At 35.7% G+C, this 17,182-nt stretch overlaps 1 long non-coding RNA gene across 2 annotated transcripts in view; it reads right to left on the reverse strand.

The window, feature by feature from the left end:
* Positions 1 to 17,182, reverse strand: part of LOC309627655 — a 150,794-nt gene that overhangs the window by 23,714 nt on the left and 109,898 nt on the right. Inside the window, exon 4 of one of the 2 annotated variants that reach the window (XR_014243899.1) lies at positions 11,448 to 11,514. This is a non-coding gene — a long non-coding RNA (uncharacterized lncRNA). Of the gene's footprint in view, positions 1 to 8,485; positions 11,515 to 17,182 lie in introns of those variants that run through there. The other variant, XR_014243900.1, reaches the window with a different exon arrangement.

Here is a 17,182-nt window from a genome sequence, read left to right on the forward strand (position 1 = left end):
GGGATGTCCTTTTTTCCCTAGTCATCGTAGGGGCTATAAGCACACTGCATATGTAAGTTTTGCTTTTTTCCCTTTCTGTGAAGAGTTTGCACAGTCTACCCAGAATTGCTATTGAATGGCTAAGGCTTGGATTTAATAATTGACTGCTAGTAATAAGCAAAGTAGAAACCCTGTAATTTTTCGTCACTGTTAATTATCATTTTGAGTAAAAAGGTGAAATCAGTCTTAACCTCCCTTCCAAAAAAAGATATGATTTTTTTTTGAGAAGTAGAGTAATATAACTACCAATCAGCTTCCTTATTTCCATAATATCAGGTGATATCTGTCAACTCCCAGCTTGAAGTGTAACTCAAGATCCTGTGACTATACTTAAGTACTAGCTTAAGAAAATATTTATAATAGTCCTATTACTATATATTAATATAATTTAGAAAATATTATTTCATATATATTATCCCCATGTTTATGTTTATTTATTGCAAGCATAGAGATAGACAGGGTAGACCATATTAATTGTTCAGAAGAAGAAAAAATTCTTACACGTGGATGAAATGATAGGAATGAAGTAGTACCAGCCATACTAATTAAACTAATACAAATGAGTATAAATAAAAGTATGAAATAATAAGTGTATATTTTCTGACATGGCAGTATAGTCAAAGAGACTCTGGGAAAAGTGCTATCAGCCCCATTAAATATAAAACCAGAAAATAGTTTCAGTCACCCTTGACAGAATAAGAAATGTATTGGGAAAAGCCAGCTGCGTAGAAAATTTGAAAGGAGGAATTGATGAATAGAGAGGACAATCAATGAAAAACTATTATATTGAGCAGGTGGTTCACTAGTCTGTAATAAGTAGAGTGAGAATAATAAAAATGTTTGTATTCAGTATTAACAAGAATATGGCTGCGGCTTCCCTGGTGGTGCAGTGGTTGAGAGTCTGCCTGCCAATACAGGGGACATGGGTTCGAGCCCTGGTCTGGGAAGATCCCACATGCCATGGAGCAACTAAGCCTGTGCGCCACAACTACTGAGCCTGCGCTTTAGAGGCCTTGAGCCACAACTGCTGAAGCCTGCATGCCTGGAACCTGTGCTCCGCAACAAGAGAAGCCACCACATTGAGAAGCCCGCGCACTGCAGCGAAGAGCAGCCCCCGCTCGCTGCAACCAGAGAAAGCCTGCGTGTAGCAATGCAGACCCAACGCAGCCAAAAATAAAATAAATAAATAAATTTATAAAAAAAAAAAGAATATGGCTATAATGGAAAATGATCTGAAATAGAAAATCGTAGAGAAAAATGAGGAGCAAACATAGATAAACCTTCATGTTTTATTATATTGAAAAGATGAGTTTTAAATGAAATATTAGTAAAAATAAAAGGGAGATGACTGAAAAGTATTGATATTATAGAACTGTAAAATTACAAGTATATTTTAGTGAGAATGAAATTCTAGAAAAAAGTTTATGACCTTATTAACACATTACAAACTGATTCATCATTGTTAACTCTGCTATGATAAATACCACCATGAAAAATTATGCTTCATCCATTATTTTAAAGCTTTTGGGAAAAGGTCTTATTTGTATATCAAGTATGTAATGTGGATCCGTATGTAATTGTTGCCAATACAAGAAAATTTAGGGTCAATTGTAACAAATAAGTTTAACATTGACCTTTAATGCATTGTTTTCTTTAGCTTATTCAGGAAAATCTGTGTACCATACACTTGAGTATAGAGAGGAATTTATTCTTTTATCAGGAAGCATTAAAATATTTAGTGCTTTAAGGTTAGAGCCAGGGCCAAAATTAATGAACAATTTGCAAGTTTAGCAGTTGTAGCAAGATTCAAATTTCTTTTCAAAAGATAGAATTGAAATGATCAACACCTATGAATAATTAGCTTTTATGCAAAATAGTAATTGCCAGAACTCTCGGTATTTGGGAAATAACTGTTTCTCACTTTGACAAAGTGAAATGTACATAATTGGTCATGCATTGCAATTTACTTCTCCAAGAATTTATCTATGTCTATTTATCATATCTTCTTTATTCCCTGTCAAATGCATTATAAAGTTATACTAGCTTGATCATAATTGGTCCAGAAGTGACATTTTATTTTATTTTAGTTTTAGTTTTTACTTTTCTAGAAGTTTCATCAGCTCTGGGAGGGATGTTTTTTTTGTTCAGATAGAGGTGAAATCTGTGGGGCAGAAGCTCCCAGGACTTTATCAAACAGAAGGACCTCATGTTTTCTGCTGGTCACTTAGTTGCTACCAGTGAAGGAATGAAAGGGTACTTCCTCCTCTAGAATTGGGCCATAGTCCTGCAGTGTGGAAATTTTAGAATGTCAGCTACATTCTGAAGTGTCCAGCATCTCTAAGCTAATTTCACCACCGTAAATATGTATCTTGTCTGACAAATTTTCAACTCTCACAAACACGTATATGTTCAGTACTCAGAGATATGTAGGAAATATCACGACAACAAAAGAGGTAAGAGAATGGTAAGCACATAATTGAGAAAGGCAAATCATAACATGACGTTACCAAACTCCTCTGAAAGATTTAACAATATTTTATCGAAACTATGAGAAAATGAAAATCAATGCTTTCCTCTCAGGTAGTATAGGAATAGTTAATAAGTGACACCACTGCAAATCAATGGCAGAAGCAGAATTAGAAATAAGCCACTCATTCTTATACTTTGGATATAAGCAGAACAAAGATAATGAAAAATAGTCTGTTCTTTCATAACACTGTAGTACATTCCTAAGAAACCACACGTTATCAAAGTTGTGTTATAAAAATTTTAACAAGAAAAAATGATTATGAGATAGAGTTTCAGATTTGAAATACAACTGTTTAGCTTTTAAAAATTAAGTATAATTTGTGGTTCTATTTTGTTATCATAATTTACAATTAACATTCTGGTTGATCAATACTGACAAAAAATAACTTAAGCGCCACTAAGAAAATCCTGAAAATAACTCTAATGAGGTCTTTGATCAAAAGTAATGGGCATTTCATAACAATGAGGATGGGTACAATTACAAAACAAACAAACAAAAACAAAACAAAACAAAAAATCTCCAAAAACAAGTGTTGGTGAGGATGTGGAGAGGTTGGAACACTTGTGCACTGTTGGTGGGAATGAAAACTGGTGCACCACTATGGAAAACAGTATGGCAATTCCTTACAAACAAACAAATAAATGAATTTACTATATGATCCAGCATTTTCACTTCTGTGTATATCCCAAAAGAACTGAAAGCAGGGACTTGAAGAGATACTTATAAAGCCATGTTAATAGCCGCACTATTCACAATAGCCGAAAACCAGAAGCACCCTAAGTGTCCATTGTCATATGAATGAAAAAACCAAATGTGGCATATACATACAATTAAATATGATTCAGCCTTAAAAAGAAGGAAATTCTGACACATGCTATAGCATGGATGAACCTCGAGGACACTATGCTAAGTTAAATATGTTAGTCACAAAAGAACAAATACTGTATGATTCCACTTATGTGAGGTACCTAGAGCAGTCAAATTCATGGAGACAGAGTAGAATGGTGGTTTCCATGGACTGGGGGAGGAAGGGATGGGGAGTTTTCTAATGGGCATGAAGTTTTCAGTGTTTCAAGATGAAAAGAGTTCTGGAGATTGGCTGTACAACAATGTGAATGGAATTAATACTACTGAGCTGTACACTTAAAAATGGTTAAGATGATAAATTTTTTGTTAAGTGTATTTTACAAAAATTTAAAATTTTAAAAAATGTTACAGGTTTTTACGATTACCATTAGCACAAGCATAAATACATCATTGCGTATATGCATTGTCATTACTATTACAGCACAGTCCGCACTCAAAGGTAGACAAAAATCATGAATTTACAATTTGATCGCTCAGCCTCTCATCACCAATGTTCTCAATTATCAGGTAATGACTAATAGCAGCCTCTATAAAACAAATTCCAGTTCAGAATTAATCTATTTTGTTTGGGGCAATTTGTATTATAAAGACTTTTACACTATAGGAGAAATATTTTGGCTGAAGTAATTTTGTATCTGGGCTTTCATTTCAATGATACGTAAAATGTTTATAAAAGAATACTTTGGTATGTGAATGGCTACTTTGTAACTAAATACTCCACTCTGATTTCAGTCCCAGCATTTGCTTTCATGTTTATGATTACACTGGGACCCAGTGGTTACCTGAAGTGACAGCATTTTTACTTTTATATATTAGAGGACATTATTGGCTGCCACTAAATTGATATATCCTAAAATTAAAAAGCTAATACATATTCTACATCTACTATTGTATTCATATCGAATTATTTTGACCAGTTATTTGAAAACCTTATTTTTTTGGCAGTAATTTACAATGGGTAGTCATCTTCATAGACTATGGCTTGATTTTTAAGCAATTCAGACTTTGATTTAATACCACAAAAATAGCATAGTATAACAGAGTAACTGTAACAGGCTAATGAGTAAAGAGTGGCAAATTTGATCTAAGAAATGATGCATCTGAGCCAGAGAAGTCCAAAGAGCTCCACAAAGAATTTTATAAAAGGACGTTTCACATTTGTTTGAATAGTGAAAAGCAGTGAAAGAATAACTAGAGAAGTATTAGTTATGCTGAGCTCAGAAGACCCGTGCCTTAGCGTTTAGTACCATATTTGCATTGCGTGAATTCTGTCTTTGGGTACTCACCTATATAATTGTTCTATTATCAGTAAGTGTAATAGCATATTCCCAGTGAAGAATTTTTGAGATGATATTTTGAACATTTCTTTCAGAATTTTCATGTGTATATTTTGGTGTACATTCTCAGATTGGTTCATCATGATATTGACTTAGTATATAAAAGAAGCTCATTGTTTAGTTTCAGCAAAACAATATTGTCCAAAATATTAAACTAGTACTATTAATTTAAATTTTATTAGGTGCATTATTGTGTTTGTATTTGATTTTCATATTTTTATCTATGAACTATAAGCACTAGAAAATTACTGCTGGCTTTATGTTTATATTCATTTAAGAAATATTATAATAAAAATAACAAGTTAATACTGGCAGCCTGCCAGAATTTTTACTTTTAAAGGGTGTATGCATTTGTACACGAACTAGGATACAATGGAATATTCTCATGTTTAATGTTAGAGAATATCATCCCTGTGTCTTTTGTGTTTTTGTAATGTAAAGTTACTTTGTCTTTGGGAATCACAGTGAACTTATTCATCCAGAGCTATGTTTCATGATTCTTAGAAGAAAGACTAAGCAAGTTATAACACTATGAAAATAGGTATGCAATTATATTGATACATAGAAAAGACTACTAGGATTTCAGCCAATCGATAGATGATTAAAAGATTCATCTATGATGAAAGGCATAAGGTATTTGATAAAGTACTTCTTTGCAGTTGGAAGTGACATTCTAAGAAAATCAGTAGTACGCTCATTTTTAAATTTTGCATTTAAATGATTTGGACAAAAGGTTTCTCTCAACCTATTAGCCATTTTAAAAGGCTTGGAATGAGTTTAAATATTTTGAACAGATCTAGATTGTGAAATAGGTCTTCAGATTTTGCAGCCAAAAATAAAAGATTGAGGCCAAAGGGTAAAGGACAATATAGCTTAGACTTTAAATGGAAAGAGAACAGAGACAAAGAGAAAATGATCTGGCATTATGTGCTCACATCAGTGGCAGTAATTAAGCTTTTCAGTATCATTAGATATGATGACAATAATTTATAGCCTTTCATGGTATTTCACATGCTAGGCATACAGAAGCATATGATAACAGGACCCTTAATATTTCTCATTGTTATTTTTTCTATGGAAATAATGTGATTCAATTGTCATGAATTGGGGAGATACACAACACAAATTTGGATCCTTATCTTCAGAGGAGAAAAGATGGAATGTCTTATGCCTTTTAACCATCTGCAAAATATATGGCAGTAGTAAAATGCTTACAAGATATTGAGGTGAATATTTCTAAGAGTACAGTATTTAAATTTATTAAAGTTAATTTGGCATTATATTAAACACTGAGTTAATGTACCATCAGCCTAACAACTGAACTATAGCATATTATGCCATAGTGTTAAATTGAACCAAGATATTCCAGGTTTTGATTGTGGGAAATCAGTCATGAATATTTTCTAATGCTGTGGTTAGTGCAGAGGAAAATCCCTGCGTGGATCCTTTGGGAATTCAGTCCCAATGACAGGAAAGAGTTAAATATTGAATTTAAATGAATATGATGGTCAGCCTTAATGGATAACTATGTTTATTTTCTCTCTTGAACATTAACTTAAATTGAAGATCCAATTTTTATTTGGTTTTCAAGGCATATTTACAAAGAACTTTATAATAAGTAAACTAGATTTTTTTTCCCTTGGTTTTGAGCTGAGTCTTCACTTCAAACGACCAAGTTGATTATAGTGAAAAGGCAATTGCAATTTCAAACTTGATGTTTGAGTCCAAATGTTATCAGTATAGACAGATTCTTTAGCATAGTGCTCTGCAATTTTGAAAATCTGTCAGATACCAGTTTTTGAGGAATTGCTTTAGAGAGAGTTGACTCACTAATCTCAAAGGACATGACACAAGAGCGCAAGGTCTTGTACATTTCACAGGGTTTAAATATATTGTAAAAGTTATAAAAGGTAATGTAGCTAATTTTATCTTGCAAAACAGATAGCTAAAGTATAACCTGCCCTTGGGTTATGCTCAGGGGACATTTTTGTTCATTCCATCCAACAGTTTTTGTTCTCTGGCTGTACTTGTAATTCAGGTAGTCTTCTCTTTGAGTTTAAGCCAGAAAGCTAGTACAGAAGCAGGAGAGCTACTCTGTGTCATCTAGTTGTTATAATAATAACATAAACACTACTTTTAGCCACATTTCAAGGTTCCTTTCTACTTATTGATAACTCTCTAAAAATTTACATTGATAACATCTCTAAAAAGTGGTATATAAGTGCCATAAAATCCCCTTTCCCCAGTTGCTGAGCTGACAGACTCTTTTTTTTCAAAATAAAGCTTTAAGTTCACAGACGTTAGTCATAAACAGGTCTAGTATGTCCAATAGAGGCTTTTATTTTTTTATTTGCATTGGATGAGACTCAGTTTTTTGTTGTTTTTTTTAAAAGTTTTTATTTATTTATTTATGGCTATGTTGGGTCTTCGTTTCTGTGCGAGGGCTTTCTCTAGTTGCAGCAAGTGGGGGCCACTCTTCATCGCGGTGCGCGGGCCTCTCACTATCGCGACCTCTCTTGTTGCGGAGCACAGGCTCCAGACGCGCAGGCTCAGTAGTTGTGGCGCACGGGCTTAGTCGCTCCGCGGCATGTGGGATCTTCCCAGACCAGGGCTCAAACCCGTGTCCCCTGCATTGGCAGGCAGACTCTGAACCACTGCGCCACCAGGGAAGCCCCAATAGAGGCTTTTAAATGAGGGATGTAATCACAGGACCATCAAGAGCACCTGCTAAATAAGGAGGTCGAATGAGAATGTAAAACAATACACTTACTCATATTTATCTGTTTGGGACTTCCAGACTTAGCAAAATAAAATCCTTACTCCCCAAATGACTTTTACTTTTCTCAACAGACATATTTAATTCTCACATCTAATGCTATGCAATCTGATGATGTATTCAGCTAATTCTTGATATCTCAGGGACTAAGCATATAAGATGAATATTATCCATGAATTCCCTCACCTTGTTCCCAGTTAAACCTTTTAATATTTGTTCATTAAAGTATAATTTTGGGGGGTAAAAAATGGAGTACTGGGAGTGTTGATATTAATCTGAATTCCAATGATGGCTGTCATGATGGATAGACTAAATGGAGATATTTGGGAGGAAGTTTAGGAGGATTTGGAGACTGATTGGATATGGGAGACGAGGCAGACACTAACTGTTCAGCAGTGAGGAAAAACAGTGTCATTTAGTGAGATGGAGGATATAGAAGGAAAATAATAGAGAAGAACAGAGGAATAGGGATAGTGGGAGGCGGAGGAAGAGGAGTTCAGATTAGCATGTTGGCTTTGAGGTACCTCTGCTACATTCAAGTGGAGATTTCATAAGCAGTATGATATACAGACTTGGATTTTAAGAAATGGGTCTTGGTTAGAAGAATAGATTTTGGATTTGTGAGTATAGAAAGGAACTGAGTTTCCAAATGTGGGAGAGATTGACCAAGTACAGTGTGTAGTTGGCAAAAAAAAAAAAAAAAAAATTCTGAAGAACATCGTCTTTAAAATAATGGGCAGAGGAAAAAGAGTATCACAAAGGAACTGAGGAGAGACCTCCTGAGAGTTCCTGGCTACAAGGGAAATATTTTCCAAACTCAAAGCCCTTAACAGTCAGTCACACCTTAGCTTTCTGGATTTATTTCTGGAAACCTTCCTGTTCACTATTCACTCCAGTAGGATAAACTCTTTGTTGTTTCCCTCACATGCCATGTACTTTCTTTCTCTTTTTTTTATTGTGGTAAAAAAAAAATAAAATAAAATCAACATATAACATGAGGTCTACTTTCTTAAATTGTTGTATACAGTACCATATTGTTAACTATATGAACATTGTTGTAAAGCAGATCTCTGGAACTTTTTTTTATCTCGTATGACTAACAGTCTATATCCATGGAACCATAACTCCCCAATCCCCACACCCCACTCCCAGCCCCTGGCAACCACCAGTAGTCTACTTTATGCTTTTATGAGTTTGTCTACTTCAGATATTTGTATAAGTGGAATCAGGCAGCATTTTTCCTTTTGTGGCTGGCTTATTTCACTTAGCATAAAGCCTTCAAGTTTTATACATGTTGTAGCATAGAACATGATTTCCTTCTTTATTACAGCTGAATAATCTTCTAATGTATAAACTTACCACATATTCTTTACCCATTTATCCATCAATGTACATTAAGGTTGTTTCTGCCTCTTGGCTATTGCAAATAATGCTGCATGAACAAAGGAGTGCTAATATCTCTTTGAGATCCTGTTTTCAATTCTTTTGGATGGATACCCAGAAGTGACATTGCTGGATCATATGGTAACTCTGTTTTTAATTTTTTGAGGAACCTCCTACTGCTTTCCATAGTGACTGCACCATTTTACACTGTCAATCGCCATTGAAACTGCCAATTATCGGGTTACAATTTCTCTACATCCTTGCCAACACTTGTTATTTTCTTTCCTTTTTAAAATATACATAATGGCCATTCTGATAGGTGTGGGGTGATACCTCATTGTGGTTTTGATTTACATTTCCCTGATGATTAGTGATATTGAGCATCTTTTCAAATACCTCTTGGCCATTTTTATGTCTTCATGGGAGAAATGTCTATTCAAGTCCTTTTCCCATTGCTTAATTAAGTTATTTGTTTTCTTGCTGTTGAATTATAGGAGTTTCTTGTACATTTTGTGTATTAACCCCTTATCAGATATGGTTTGCAAATATTTTCTCCTGTTCTATAGCTTCCTTTTTCATTCTGCTGATTGTTTCCTTTGCCTGCACAGAGGTTTTTCTTTGATGTAGTTCAGCTTATCTGTTTTTGCTTTTGTTGTCTGTGCTTTTAGTGTCATATCCAAGAAATAAGTGTAAGACCAATGTTATGAAGCTTTCTCTCTGTTTTCTTCTAGAATTTTTCCAGTTATAGGTCTTATATTTAATTCATTTTGAGTTGATTTTTGTATATCGTCTAATATAAGGGTCCAATTTCATTCTTTTGCATGTGGATATACAGTTTTCCCACACCATTTTATTGGATAGACTATCCTTTCCCCATTGAATATTCTTGGCACCCTGTCAAAGATCATTTGGTACTATATATGTTGGTTTATTTCTGGGTTCTGTATTCTATTCCATTGGTCTATAGTTTGTCTTTGTGCATTACCATACTGTTTTAATTGCTATAGCTTTGTAATATCTTTTGAAGTCAGGAAGTATGTGACCTCTAGCTTTATTCTTTCTTCTCAAGATTGTGTTGGTTATTTGAGGTGCTTTGTTGTTCTATACAGATTTTAGAATTGTCTCTTTCTGCCCAAAAAAATTCCACTGGGATTTTGATAGAATTCCATTGAATCTGCTGTTTTGGGTAGTATGGACATTTTAATAGTATTAAGTCTTCTAATCCATGAACATGGGATATCTTTCATTTGTTTGTGTCTTTGAATTCTTTCAGTAGTGTTTTGTAGTTTTCAGTATACAAACCTTTTGCTTCCTTGGTTATGTTTATTCGTAATTATCTTATTCTTTTTGGTGCTATTGTAAATGGGATTGCTTGCTTAATTTCTTTTTCAGGTTGTTTATTAAGGCCTCCCCAAGTACTGTCTTTACCTTACTAAAAGAAGAGTTTAATGGTTCAATAAAAGTCCTTCCTTTCAAGATATTAAACCATAGATGAAACATGATGAATTTAGGTACTTTTCATAGAGATGAAAGCAATGTAGATTGCTTTAACATTATTGTTAAATTACCTTTATTTACCTTTAAAAACATCATGAGGTCTCATAGTTAGGCTGAATTGCATAGGGCTCTCAGATACCACAAATTTTCTCAGGAAAGAGGCTCATGTCTCAGCACAAAGGCTCAGAACTGAATATTCATAATTGGGTAAATGTGGTTTACACCAATGACAGTGAGGAGATCATGAGAGAAAAAACAGAGAGAGATAGACCGAGAGACAGACAGAGACAGAGAGAAAGAAAGGAGATATATGATAGTAAATATTTTCCCAGTTAGAATTTTATGGCTTTGAGGGGATTATAAGAAACTACTATGAACAACATATGCCAACAAATTGGATAACCTAGAAGAAATAAATTCCTAGAAACATACAACATATCAAGCTCGAATCATGAAAATAGAAAATCTGAACAGACCTATACTTAGGTGTAAGGAGATTGAATCAGTAACCAAAAACCTCCCAAAACAAGGAGAAGCCCAGGGATACATGGCTTTACTGGAGAATTCCTTCTCAAACTCTTCTGAAAAAATTGAAGAGCAGAAAACACTTTCAAACTCATTTTATGAGGCAAGAATTGCCCTAATACCAAAGCCAGAAAAAGACACTACAGAAAAGAAAGCTATAGGCCAATACCCCTGATGAATACAGATGTAAAAATTCTCAACAAAATACTACCAGACTGAATTCAACAACACACTTAAAGACTCATATACCATGACCAAGTGGGATTTATCCCTGGGATGCAAGATTGGTTCAACATAGGAATATCAATCCATGTGATAACAATACATTAATAGACCAAAGGATAAAAAGCACATGATCTGTCTTAATAGGTACTAAAAAAGCATTTGACAAAATTCAATATATTGAATATTTTTAGATTCAATTTTAAATATTTTAAATGTTTAAAAACAAATTTTTCAGAATATCTGAGTATGATCAATCTACAACACTTACCTCACTGTCAGTTCTTGATAGCCTGAGAACTAACTCTCTGAGGGCCAAGACATTGCAGTATCCTCAACTGTAAAATAGAAATATCTATATCATGGTGTTGCTGTGACTATCAAAAGAGACAGTATGTGTAGGGACTTACCTTGGCATATATCAGGGGCTCAAAATATAATAGATAATAATAATGATGGTTATTTAGTCATCTTTGTAATTTCAGGACTTCAAAGATTCTCAATAAATTTATGGATTTGAATGGCAAAAAGTTCAAATATAATTGATATGTAATCAGTCATAGTAATCCATTCACTATCAGAAACACAATGGTATTTTCATGTAACCTGGATACAGAAGGTATTAATATTCTTCAAGGCTTTTAGATAACTACCCAAAGATTTATAACTTTTTTCCACTGACTTTCCTAAGGTGGTGAGGTTTTTCTTTTGTCAGGCAGCTACCTCTTCAATAAACTGCAAACATAGGATTAATGTTAGTGCTACTGAAAAAACAGATACAGGTGAAGACAGCTAGCTGCATACTCAGAAAGTCAGTATTCCTATCTGAGGTTATCTTCCAAGGGAGTAAAAAGGAAACCATTTAGATATTCCTATAACTTTGTCTTCCTTCCAACCTGGCTTACATTATTTTTAGATCTTTCTACATAATGCAAGTGAGAAAAAAATGAAAGAAAAATAAAACATTTAGGAAGCACCAGAGTATTTTAAGTGTTTGTTTTCAATTCCATGTAATTCCGAGTATGTAATGTTTCTTAATTGTGTATTTTTCTCCATTGTTACTAGTGAGGGTTCTCAGCATTACTCAGGCTATATGAATTAGCACACAGTCAGGGTGGGTTGATTCTTCCTTAGGTTATTTATTATAAGATGGTGTGCTTGCAGTGCTGACTATTTAAGTTGAAAAATTATATTTTCAAAACATGCAGGGTAATTTAACAAAAAAGAAAAACTTAAAAAAAATTTACCATCAATCTAAACTCCAAGTGTGTCTTGAAAAAATGTCTGTTAGACAAAATTTTTATTGGACATGAGAGCTGATGAACTTGTTTCTGTAGCTGGGATGTTAAAATTAGAAAAAAACTGAAGCCAATTTTCTTTGATGGCTTTGAAGGGATAAATCTGATAAAAAGCCTTTTATCCGAGAAAAATATTCTTTGACAGAGAACATTTAGCTTGTATGGTCTTATAATTACTGGTGGAAATTAGGAGAAAAGGAAGAGAGTAGTATACTGCTCAGACTTTACTCTGGCTCTGTGGTCCCCAGACACTCCTGGATGAGATTGCTTATGAAAACTTATATTTGCCCTGGTGAATCCACTGTTGTGACAACTGAACACAAGCCTCAGGCACTCTGTTGTTAACTAAACTGAGGAAATGCCACTGTGATTCCAACTGTAATCACTGGAATGTGGAGCAAAATGAACTGCAGCTGATTCAAGTGAGCCATAAGGAAAAAGCAGTTTATGCAAAGCAGGAGGGCTGCTGTGGTTTTGTGTGTGATGCATGTTCATACATATGGTGGAAGAGGCTATCTCCAGTCCCATCTAACAAAAATGGAATGAGGTTCTGAAATCAGGGTCTATCAGCCATGTCCCTGTACAACACAAACCAACAAGTCAGCCTCAGAAACCAGCTTCCTAGGTAATGTTATACTTTACTTTGTTCTTTTCTTTTTATCCACAAAGAATATGCATTATTTCAAAAGAGTAGATAGGGAGATGGGTTTTAACCTATTATGCTGATACCCTTTTTATACCTGAGAATGAGTTTTGCCTAGCAAACCACTTATACATTTAATAAATGTATGACATTTGGAAAGATCCTCCTTCTGTTTACTTAAAATTTTTATGCCACTCTCTCTCCTCACTGGAGACACACACACACACACACACACACACACACACACACACACACACACACACGGTCACGATAAACTCTAAGTTTGAATATACATGTTGGGAATGGTAGAGAAAGGGTATACTCAGGGGATCATAAGTATTGCTGGCCTAGAAGTTCATGAAGGTCTTGACATTGTTTATAAGAAGCATAGTTAAGAGAATGTGTCTGCAGTGTGGAAGAGTGTTGGATGTGAGCAGCAAACATATCTATTTATTATCAAATCATTTGAAAAGCTGTGGCAGGTTTGATAACCTCTCTGTGACCTTTCCATAGCCTGTAGGGTTCACTTGGATTCCTCTCAGGGTTCAGTTGAGATTTAGCAAATTGGCCCAAGTACCTCTACCATCTGATGAATGAAGCATGAAGTGGTGACAATACAGAAAATACTTGAAAACTCTATGAAGTGGAAAATTTCTTCTATGATGTGATCTCTTAAAAAATGAAAGAGGACTACTGTCTTCCTGTTTAAAATGCTTCATTGGCTTCACAGTTCTCTTTAAATAAACTCCAAACTCTTTACTATATCCTACAAAACCAGATACTTGCTCTGGTCATTAACCTCATCTACTGTGGATTTATTTCTCACATGTTGTCTTTCAGATGCAAGGCCTTTGTATTAGTCATCTCGGACTGTCATAACAAAAATACCACAGTCTGAGTAACTTAAACAACAGGCATTTACTTTCTCACAGTTCTGGAGAGTGGAGGTATGAGATCAGGACGACCAACATGGTCAGGTTTTGGTGAGAGCTGTCTTCCTGGCTTGCTGATGGCCACCTTGAGAAAGAGAGAGATCTTTGTCTTCCTCTTCTTATAAGGCCACAGTCTTCTAAAATTAGGGCTCCACAATTATGAACTCATTTAACCTGAATTACTTCCTACAGACCCTATATCCAGGTACAGTCACATTGGGGGTTAGGGCTTCAACATATGAATTTTAGGGAGACACAATTCAGTCCATAGCATTCCACCCCTGGTCCCCCAGTTCATGTCCTTATCACATGCAAAATATATCCATTCCATCCCAGCAGCCCCCAAAGTCTTAGCTCAATCCGGCATCAACTCTAAAGCCTAAGGTACAAAGTCTGTCCAAATATCAATCAAGTCACATATGGATGAGATTCAAGGTATGATTCCTCTTGAGGCAAAATTCCTCATCAGCTGCAAACCTATGAAACCAGACTATTTATATGCTTACAAGATACAATGGTGGGTCAAGCATAGAATAGGAATTCCCATTCCACAAAGAAAAAATTGGAAAGACGAAAGGAGTGACAGAACCCCCAAGTCCAAAACCTAGCAAGACCAAATTCCAGTAGATCTTAAGTAGATCTTAAGGCTTGAGAATAATCCTCTGTGGTTCGAAGTTTAGCCCTCCAGGCCCTCTGGGGTGGCAGCGTCACATCCTTACTGCTTCAGCTCTCTGCAAGGGCCTCTTCCTCTTTGCTCTCTGAGGCCCCTGCCCACACAGCTCTCTGCCAAGACCCTGCCCACACAGCTCTCTGCAAGGGCAGCCCCATCCCTGAGGCACTGGGCAAAGTCATGCTGGCTTTCTGGAAGCCTGAGATGTGGTCCCACCCTTTGAAACTGAGAAGGAAGAAACAGCCTTGCCCCCTGAGCCTGTGATGGGAGGGGCAGCCCTGATGATCTCTGAATTGTCTTCAGAATCATTTTGCACTTTCCTTGAAGAATAGCACATGTTTATAGTAGAATAGCTCTATGGTCTGGTCCTGTAGAAGCCAAGGGGTCCAACAGCCTTGCTTCATTCCATCCCACTTTCTCTGTCCCCTTTAGTTCAAACTGGTAATGTGTTTCCTGGTATAATCCCACCTCTATTCCTCGTTTCTGCTGTGATGATTGATTAAGTCCATGAGTTGCACCCATGATCTCTTTATCAAATGGTTTGTCAGCCACACCCTTAGTGTTCTCTTCAAAGCAAGCTTTCTCATTTTTTATAATTTGGATAGGCCAAGAATTTGCTAAGTCTTTGAGTTTTGGTTCCTTTGTGCTTAACAATCCCTTCTTCAATTCATCTCTCCCCTTTTGCATTTTACTCTAATCAGTCAGGAGGAACCAACCCACTCCTTTAATACTTTGCTTAGAAATCCACTCAGCTAAATTTCCAATTCTGTTGCTCACAAGTTCTACCTTGCATAAAACACTAGTAGAACAGTTCAGTTGAGTTCTTTTCCATGACACATTCCTCATATTTAGCTGGGATCTCACCAGAATCACCTTAAACATCCGTGTATCTAGCATGCATCTCAGAGCTCTTCCAGCCTCTACCCGTTACCCAGTTTCAAAGCTACTTCCACATGTTTAGGTGTTTATCACAGCAGCATACCACTTCTTGATGTCAAAATCTATCTTAATCAGCTAGGGCTGCCATAGGAAACACAATAGACTAGGTGGCCTAAATAACTGAAACTTATTTTCTTACAGTTCTGGAGGCTGCAAGTCTGAGATCAGGGTGATTGTGTGGTCAGGATCTGGTGAGAGCCCTCTTCCTGGCATACATATAGCCTCCTTTTTGTTAGGTCCTCATATGGCGGAGGGAGAGATCCCTTTCTGTTTCTCTTCTTATGAGACCATCAGTCCTATTGGATTAGAGCCCAACCATACACCCTTTAACCTCAATTACCTCCCAGAGACCATATTTCCAGATACAGTCACTTTGGGAGTGAGAGCTTAAACATATAAATTTTGGGAGGACACAGTTCTGTCTATAGCAGCTCTCTTTAAGTTCCCCACTTTGGGATCTTGGCATCTACTCTTTCTTTTTTTTGTCCTGCCTGGAACACTATTTTCCCCATGCTTTGCACAGCTGTCTTCTCATTGTTCAGAGTTTGTGTGTATTTTTCCTCTTCTGAGAATTTATCCTTGACCCCTTCAGTCAAAGGGAGGTTATCTGATACCCATTAATCATACTCTGTGAACTCACTACATGTGTTTCTTTCAGAGAACTCATCGTAGTTAAAATGTGTTTGCTTCATTTTCAGTTTTCTCTTTCCCCCATTATGAGGGCAGAAACGTTATTTCATTCACCATATTATGCTTGGCAGAGTGCTTGGCACATAATTGGCTTCAGTAAATTTTTATTGAATTTATCAATGAATGATTAATAAAACTTGACTACATATTTCACCTTGCAGTCATGTTGCAGTAATTTTTTAAATAGAACCTGTTGGATTCCATCTTTGCAGGTGTTAATGGTCTTTCTGTTAGGGTGAGTCACCTTTGGAAGAAAGTGAAAAGATACGATAGATGCCAGAGAGTGGAAGGATGCCTAGAGTCCTTCAGATCTGGGTTAGCTTTATCACTGTAGAAAGTGCGAAGGTGTATTTAGCCTTCTCTTTTAAGTATATAATTGAATAGTTAAATTTAGTTTGCAGTTCAGGATAATTGGGACACCTGCCTAAGGTACTTAACTTCCTAATAGTAGATGATCCACTGGAAATTTGATATAGGGATAATGGTTATCCATCTTGATTCTTGATTTAATATTTCAAAATTGCTAACTAAAGAGTTTTTTATCCATCAAGATGTGTTCAATTTCAAGTAACAGAAAATTCAAGAAATAGTGTCTTAAATCATAAAGCTCTTTATTGTTTACATAATAAGAAATGCAAAAGCAGGAAGTCTCAAGGTTGGTCTTATGGTTCAATAACATAATCATGAAAAGCTCTATCTTTCTTCTTCACCTATTTTAATGTGTTGGCTTTTTATTTTCATGTCTTTCACTGTTGGGTCACAAGATGGCTGACACAGCTTCTTGGATCACATCAATGTTTAAAGGAAGAAGAAAGAGATGACACCAACAGTTTT

This window comes from Balaenoptera borealis, assembly GCF_965194805.1.
Source record: "Balaenoptera borealis genome assembly, chromosome: 4".
Classification (NCBI taxonomy): Eukaryota; Metazoa; Chordata; class Mammalia; order Artiodactyla; family Balaenopteridae; genus Balaenoptera; species Balaenoptera borealis.